This window comes from Pollachius pollachius (genome assembly GCF_949987615.1).
Source record: "Pollachius pollachius genome assembly, chromosome: 10".
Lineage (NCBI taxonomy): Eukaryota > Metazoa > Chordata > Actinopteri > Gadiformes > Gadidae > Pollachius > Pollachius pollachius.
In genome coordinates, this window is record NC_136943.1 from 12,119,085 (window position 1) to 12,127,828 (window position 8,744).

An 8,744-nucleotide genomic window follows, 5' to 3' on the forward strand; every position below is an offset into this window, starting at 1 on the left:
CATAAACCTTAGCCACGTGTGTTAACAGCTAGGCTAGGTAGAATTTTACTTTGCACTTGATTCCAATACCAAATGTAGCAGACAATCAAATTTTCAAAGCTAACATTTTTGAGAAACTATTTCTCATGATATGTAGCATTGTAAACTTCACGCAACCCTTTCATGTTATTTGAGTACATTCAGCCTTAATGGGCTGTTCTGACGGCGGTGATACAGTGAAGTGAGTTGACATTGAACATTGGTGACAAAGCACTTTATTTGATGGAAACGATTTATTTTCCTACTGTTTCAAGTTATTTTATAGTTTCCTAGTTTAAGACATTTTTTTTTTAATATACATATATACAGCCCATTCCGTTAGATAAAGTATGCCTTGAACAAGTTATTGCTCTATGTGGTTGGTTGTCCATCAAACAGGTCAGTTTTGTCTTCCAAGAATGGTGAGCTACTGAGACATTGCTGCAACCTTGTCTGGGTGAAGTTGCACTTCTGGTAAACTTAATTTATTTTGTTTGTTTAGAGGAGTATGCTTATGGTTTTCTAATGTATGATAATGCCCATCATAATGTCCTCGTTCTGGAAGTCCTCTGCTTAACAATGTTTACATTGTCTGGGAAACAGTATTCGATAGTTGGTGTATGCTATTCGTCAAAACCATAGATAAAAAACACATTTTAATTATACTGAGTGCATTTATGATGGAGCACAATTACACTTGGAGTCTACTGAATAATAGCTGAGGTGAATGCAAAATCTACTTCTAAAATGTTTGGTTATAATTATAACATACACTGCAAAAGTGTATTTCTGATGATATGTCTTGGAAATGCAGTAGAAACACACTTAATGATCACATGAAAACCATCGGTATGGTTTTAGATATTTCTAACAAACGTGTGATATAATACATTAGTACTACAAGTGCACTTGAATACAAACAATGACTTTTTTAAAGAGGTGTAACCCTTTACTAAAAAGTGTTCCATTTATGTATGCTCATTTTGGCGGTGGTGCACTGAAGTATATCCAGTTGTAACCCAGATGGTGCCTTTTAGAAAATGTTAAATCCATCCGTATTTTTAAAGCTATGTCACTACTGTAAAAACAGGTGTGTTTGTGTGTTTGTGTGGAAAGCAGTGGCAATCTGCCAAATTCTTAAGGGTATCTATGAACCTTGTGAAGATTTAACTGCTCAGGATGCACAGATTGCAAACAGCGGAGCAATGTGACCGGATTATAAAAATACATAATGGGTGAGAGACATGGTGGGAAATGATGGAGATAATGAATAGGTGGGAGAGAGAGAGAGAGAGAGAGAGAGAGAGAGAGAGAGAGAGAGAGAGAGAGAGAGAGAGAGAGAGAGAGAGAGGGGGGAAGGGTGGAGAATGTTAAGGGAGAAAAGGATAGAGAGAGAGTGAGAGTTAGATAAAGGTAAGGCGAAAGATAGAGATGGAGAAAGCGGGGGAGGAGGGAATGATGCAGGTAATATGAAAGTAAAGAAAAGGGGGAGGCAGAGAGAGAGGAAGAGATGGGATCAAAGGAAAGAAAAGATAGGAATGAGGAAAGTGAGTGAGAGATAGAGAGAAGGGAAGATGGAGGCAGAGAGCGAGAGATGGAGAGAGGGTTATGGGTATTGGGTGATGGAGTACACGAGAAAGAAAGAGATAGGAAGAGAGGGATGGAGACGGAGGGAGGGAGAGATAGACAGCAAGAGAGAGTGAGGTATGTCATACTTGAGTAGGTGGATTACGGGGGGGAGTAAAGGGGGCTGTTAAAGCCTCTCATGAGGTCTCATGTATATTTCATGACACGAATCTTCAGTAAATAATCTCCCCCCCTCCTGTTTACCGGTGCAACAGCGCTCGTTTACAGCCACGCTAATTTTAACTCTGAAGATCTCATCACTTTCCATCGATTTGTGACCTAATGAGTGAGGCTCAAAGCTCTCCAATAGATTAGATTCTCGCGGGCTGCGGTTTTGCTTTTCATCATCCGCATCCAAACACGTCGGCCCCCTTGTTCCGTCTGTCTCCGCCTCCTTTGTCTTTTTCCCTTCCAAATTGCCTCTTTACGATTTATCCCCGCTCGATCATTCCTTTTCTCTTCATCTTCTGCCTTTTTGTTCATTCTCTTTCACACCCCCGTCTCTCCAACCCTACCTCCACCACAACACTCTTGTCGGCTGGATGTTATGTAACCACCACAATTCCACCATCTCCCAGCAATCCGCCATCTACCTCACCGCATGGCTTGACAAAGTTGTACATTTCCTCACAAGTTTACCTGAGGAAATGTGTCAAGTCAAAATATCGGGGCACGATGGAACATCGGAACAACACGGTGCATTTATTTTTTCTAATTTGCATCATCAAATGCCTGCTATCCTGTGGTGGTTTGTTTTTCCTAAAGTGCTGGGTTTTAGCGGGATCTGACTGCACACTTCCTGTGATGCTCCTTTAATGTCTTTAGGTTCAGCGCTCCGCCTGGCTCCACAGCTTCCCCGTTTCCACCAACATCATAACGCCGCTTTTAAAAAAATTGCTGCTGTGAGCTGATCTCTCTCTCTCTCTCGGTTTTTTTATTTGTATTTTTTTTTCCCAAAGCTGAAGGCCTGCTGACTTCCATCCTGCTGGCTCTCCCTCCCGCCTCTCCCATGTAGCCTGTTGCCATGGCGACCTCCACTCGACGATGGCAGGGCTGATGCGGCAGAAGCAGCAGCGTCGATGATACAACGCTAGCTTGTCTTCTGAAAAAAAAAAACACGGAACGCTCCAGCCTTTTGTGTCAGTGTCACAAGCCTCCACCTCCTTGACGCTTTCTGTTCTGGCTCTCTCTCTCTCTCTCTCTCTCTCTCTCCAACTGTCTCTGGGTCTCTTTTTGACGGCAGAGCCGTGGCTACAGTGTGTGGGGTGGGCACCCTGGTGACTCCTCAGAGGGACACCCATGTGGGCTCACACCACAAAGACACACACAAAGGCCCCCCTGCATGGGGCGCGTCGATTGTTCCTGTGAGTGCATCCCTCTTCTATAATGATCCGAAAAACAACAACACCAGGAAGTCCTCCACTTTAAGGGGAGGTTTTGATAATCACAGGTTGATGTCCTTGTGTTCAGAAGACGTGTTCAAAACACGTGCCCGGATCCCTCTATTCCCTTTGTACTACCGGCTGCTCTCTCTCTCAGAGGTAAACATAATATATACCGCAGCCTCAGCCCCGGCGCTAAGAAGATTATTACCAGGGAAATGTGGTCTTCTTACGGAGACACGGCGGGGAAAACGACAAGAGATTTAGCATAATAAAACTCGAACGGCATGACGAGGAAAAGGGAGAGAAAAAAGGAGGGGATAGGCGAAAGTAGGACAGGGAAGGAATAAGAGATGCTGTTTGTGTGTATGTGCGTGCGTTTTGTGTATTTACGTATGTGTGTGTGTGTGTATGTGTGTGTGTGTGTGCGTGTGCGTGGGTGTGTAAGAGGAAGTCAGACAGACAGGGAGACTACGGGAAGGACAGAAGTCCCCGTGTCAGAGACAAATCTGCTGGGGATCTTCCGCTTTTGAGAATCCCATCTGTGCGGCGGCGGCACGTTGTGTGTGTGTGTGGGTGTGGAGAGGGAGACAGGAGCCCTCGTCCTCCAGAGATGAACAGGAGAGAAGAGGCCCTCCTGTAATAATGCCGTTCTCTCCGTTGTCTGAGAGTGTCAGAGAAAAGAGATTACAATTGGCAGTTCTCCACTGATTTTCCTCACTGACAATCAATTAGAACACGGTTATAATTGCACGGTAACTCTATATTGAAAATCCAGTTTTTAGCTGCAAATTACAGACTAAGCCAGGGGGTGAGGGGGAAGCCTGGGTGGAACTAAAGGAAGGCAACAACAACAACAACAACAACAACAACAACAGTGACACTGGGATGTGGGGGTTCCTGCAGCAGATCAAGGTTATCTTACAATAGTCTACAAGGTCGTGCCCAGAAGACGGCACATCAAATGAATAATATATCATATATAGAGAGATTATGCGTTTTTCCCATTCGGCAGACGATCAGGAATTTTGAAATTATTGTGACCACATCCGTGGTTTCCAAAATCATGCCAATATGTGTTGCAATCTTGTAGACACATTGATGTCGGCATGTTCTGAGATTTGAAATGTTTGAGCATTGTTTGGAAAAAGCGTACCATAGAATACAAAAAAATATTGAATGGAAGGGAATAGATATGCATAAATTATAATCTGTGTATGTGAATCCATTGGCATTCAGATTTTTTGATAATGAGGGCACGGGGAGTTATTTTGAGTAACTATAATGAATCTAGCGGGGCGGAAATAGGCAAACAGACAAAGAAAAGGTCCTCTATGACTTCTCCTATAGCTTCAGGCTGATTGTCCTCCCTAAGTGTTTCATGTAAAACGAACATGTGAGAAAAGACACAGTGCAGCTTATCAAGTTACCCAGCAACATTAGCTCACGGTGGGGGTCATGCATCTCAGACTTTCCCCCTCCTTCTCACTTTCACCCATTGACCAACACACACATGCCTCCATGTGTACCCTGGCGGTCCCAAGTATTTTTGGCCTCCTTTATCAGAAACAGATACAGAATCAGAATAGACATTATTGCCACGCAAGTTTAAGAAGGACAAGGAATTTGTCTGGATGTTTTGGTCGGTAGGTCACTGCGACGGTGTTCCAGACAAGAGGAGTCCAGTTAGCTAGGTATCAGGAGGAATTAAACAAAAACCTTGATTTGGATATCTACACTGGATATCTACACTACACTCATATGTAGTACATTTTATAAACTTGATAGGACACTTTTATTGAATGATTCGTGGCTGCAGCTGTTAAATGGATGGATGTTAATAGTACATCAATGAGATTCATTCATTAGTGGTAGTTCCATATGGGAGGTTGGCTATCTTTAAAGATCTGTTGTTTGCAGCCTCTCTTTAACCAAAAAATCTACAGCATGGATGTGTGTTGTAAAGGCAGGCAGGCGGGGCAGGTTTTCACGCTCCGTGAAACACTGAAGTGTACTTTCCATCTGATTCTGTGGTCTGTGAGCCTGAGAGAGAGAGAGAGAGAGAGAGAGAGAGAGAGAGAGAGAGAGAGAGAGAGAGAGAGAGAGAGAGAGAGAGAGAGAGAGAGAGAGAGAGAGAGAGAGAGAGAGAGAGAGAGAGAGAGAGAGAGAGAGAGAGGACCATCCTGTCCACCCACTGTCTGGAGCAGACGATGCAGTCACTACTGTGCTCATTTTCCTGCCTGCAGATTCAACCTCTGCTCTCTACAGCTCTGAGAACGGAGCTATCCATCTATTAGCCAGCAGTGAGTAAACAAGCCAGAAGGAATAGGACCGAACGTAATATTGGAAATGAAAAATAATTATGATAATACAGAAAATCTCTTCTGAAACACTGAAAAATTATCCCTACGGTCACTTAGAATGTGGCACGAAGGCTGCCTACTTCTGCTTTCCATAAATATCTGAGAAAACAGAAGCAGATTGAAATTAATTAACTTTGAGCATTGAATTGAGTCTGAATGAGTGCCATTATTGTTTTTATGAAAAGTTTAATACCTGCCATAAACAGCAGCTTTCTAATCTGTACTCATCTCTGACTCCGTGTTCAGTAAGTGAGAACAATGTACGGCACTTAAGAAAAATGTAGTATAGATAATTACATTTGGGGGGAGATATTCAAGTGGAGATTTTAATTTAGCTTTAAACTCAAACGTTGTTGCTCCAAAACCTATTCCTTGCCTTCTTAACAGTAGTTCTTTGACTTACACCTATTGAATTGGGTACAGAAGCGCCCAAACCCTAATCCTAACCCCTATACTTATCGTTAACGTAACCCTTGCCCTACGACCTTATCTATCCTTATCAATCTCCCTCAACCGTTACCCTACTGCCACAGTCAATCATGGCAGTGAATATGTCTAATGCTAGCGGCTAATTCAGCAAATAAATGCAGGAAATATATAACATGTCATTATCAAAAAAATATATATATATATATATTTCGTTCATATATTTTGAGCATAGGGCTCTAATAAAAATCTGCAACAATCATTCAGTATTGTAGGAAATTAGTGACATTTAATTGGTCTGCGGGCAAAGCACTTCAAATAATTAATAAGTAAACATCCTGCTAAATCGATTGACAAGCCAAACCGTCTTCAATTTAATGCCAATGTGGTACAACGGGGAAGTTTATCTGCAGTAAAAGCACAAGTTATGTACACCTGGGCTGGAGGGCACTGTGGCCTCTTCTATGAGCACTATTCAACGTGACTTAGTTTTGTCACAGAGGCATAAATTACAGTGTCGGACACACAAATATCTTTCTATTCTCTCTTCCTCTATCTCTCTCTCTCTATCTCTCTTTTTCACTGTCTCTCTGTCTGCCTGCTTCTTAGCCAACGTTCACCCACACGTTGGGTGCCATGACAACGACAGCTTTATTAATCACATCAATCATTGGGAATGCCGTGGCAACCGAAGGGACCCCTAATCGCTTCCCACCCGGCTGACAATTTCTCCCTTGAAAGGCTCATTGAAGTCTGCATAAGCTTGATGTATGTGTCGATGCGCATGGCAAACGTATGTGTGTGTGTCTGTGTGTGGGGGTGTGTACTTATGTGTGTGGGAGTGTGTGTGTATGTGTGTGTGTTTGTGTGTGTGGGTGGGTGAGGGATGATTTGATTTGGTCATTGCATTCTCTCTTATGTACTGAGGGAGGCACTGGGGAACTGTTGACTTGAAGAAGTTGCCCTTAAAATGCTGTTATATCCTGTGACGCTAATGTTGAGGAGAAAAAAGTGCTTTGTTGAATATTTCATCTGCACCCACAGCTGTGCAACATTTTTTAGAACGTGCTCCTGTGTTTTTTAAAAGTTGTAAATGATCAGTGTCAGTGTGTGTATGTATGTATGCATATACAGTATGTATGTGTGTGTGTGTGTGTCCGAATTGTTTGTACACCACTGTGCTATAGCAAAGCCCCAGCATCCAGGCTGATTAGCCACATTCACTTTGCTTCATTGTATTAATTTATTTTTAAAACCTCCCTCTCAATCATGGTTGGTGATTGGACTAGCCTTGAACCAGTCACATGGCGGCATTTAACCAATACAAACAAAAAACATTCCCCAAAGGACGCAGATTGGCCCAGTTCAACAGACACCAGAGAAAACCTTCTGAAAGGAAGCTATTTAAGAGCAATGTGTGGTGTACTACAAATTAAAACCCATTCCCGTTATCCTCAACCTGACCTTGCTTTGATTGAGGTTTTGATGAGCAGTCAAAACACCATTCAAGCTAGTTCACCAATCAAACCCTTCCAAACCAAACAATTAGATTAGAGTGGAAAAAAAAAAACATCAAATTAAAGAGCCTACATTTCCCCAGCGCATGAGCAATGGGCTCTTTAACAAACTTAATAACAGAGACATTACATTGCATCGCAATGGGGATAATTTGGATTGCATTAGCCTTTCTCTAATGGTATAGTTCCTTGGCAAGTGGAAAGGGTCTCATTAATTAACCAGAAGATGGTAGGCATCCAAGCATCGAACACAACCTCAGCTGAGTAGGCAGATGGTTCATGGTTTCTTAATAGTGGAGAAGGCTTGGTGTGATATGTTGGCCCTTATGACAGACCCATGATCAATGGGCATTCCTAAGAATTGTAACACAGAGAATAAAGGCAAGAGAGACTTAAAGCAGCATGACCACTGAAACTCAACACAACCCCCCATTCAGCCCACAAAAAACACAAACGACCAAGGAGGAAGATTCAACTCAATGAATTGACACTTGGGAATAAAATCAAATACTGTTTCCTGTGTAATCAGTAGGGGGGGGGTCTCTTGGTCATGAGCTCAAAGGCACAGATTACCTCTGTGCTGGCTATGGGAAGAGTCTGATCCGGGCCAGAGATGTGAGCTGTATTCAGATCCCATCGGTTGTTCAACCCATTGAATTGCCCTTGGGGGCTGCACTACTAACCCTTCCAGGGTTTAGCTTTACACGTTCCATGTGTTCACTTCCAGTTCAACGATTGATGTTGTAGCGAGGCTCCAACAGTAAATCAAACAAGTATAATGGAGCAAATACATATTCAAGGGGCACAACATGAGGTGACCAAATTGAACCAGAATACAATGCTGGTAGATGCTGTATTGTAATGTTCACCGCCAAAAGTGGACGTGATCCAGACTGAGCCGTATTGAGCTGTACTCATCTCGCAGTATACCTCCGTTGGGGTACTGAGACGTCTGAAAGTGGAGAAGTTCGAGCTACACACGCCATCTGTTGATTGATCGCCGGAATCGTCACTTCCGTGCGAAAGGGGGATAATAACAAACAAACTGTTTATTGAAGAAAATGTTGAGCAAGGTTTTTACGTCCTTCTTAGACGTCCTACATTGTTGCTCTTTATTGTGTCGCGTTCTTCTTTTTCCTTGGATTTATAAGCAGGCTACACCGTGTCGGGCTGCTATGAGGTCACGATGGCTACGTAGCTGCCATGGCTATCGCCTTCCGGCTTAAACCCCGCCCTACCATAAGGGTAGTGTCGGCGGTGGAAACGCAAGCCGTAACTGAGCTGGGCTATACCGCACCTTCACTACTGGGCTGTGGTGTGCTGGGCCGAAGCGTACCCGCCGGTGGAAATGTGCCTATACATGCACACTTTACAATACAAAGATTGACAAAAGCAAATTTTAAAGCTTTCGT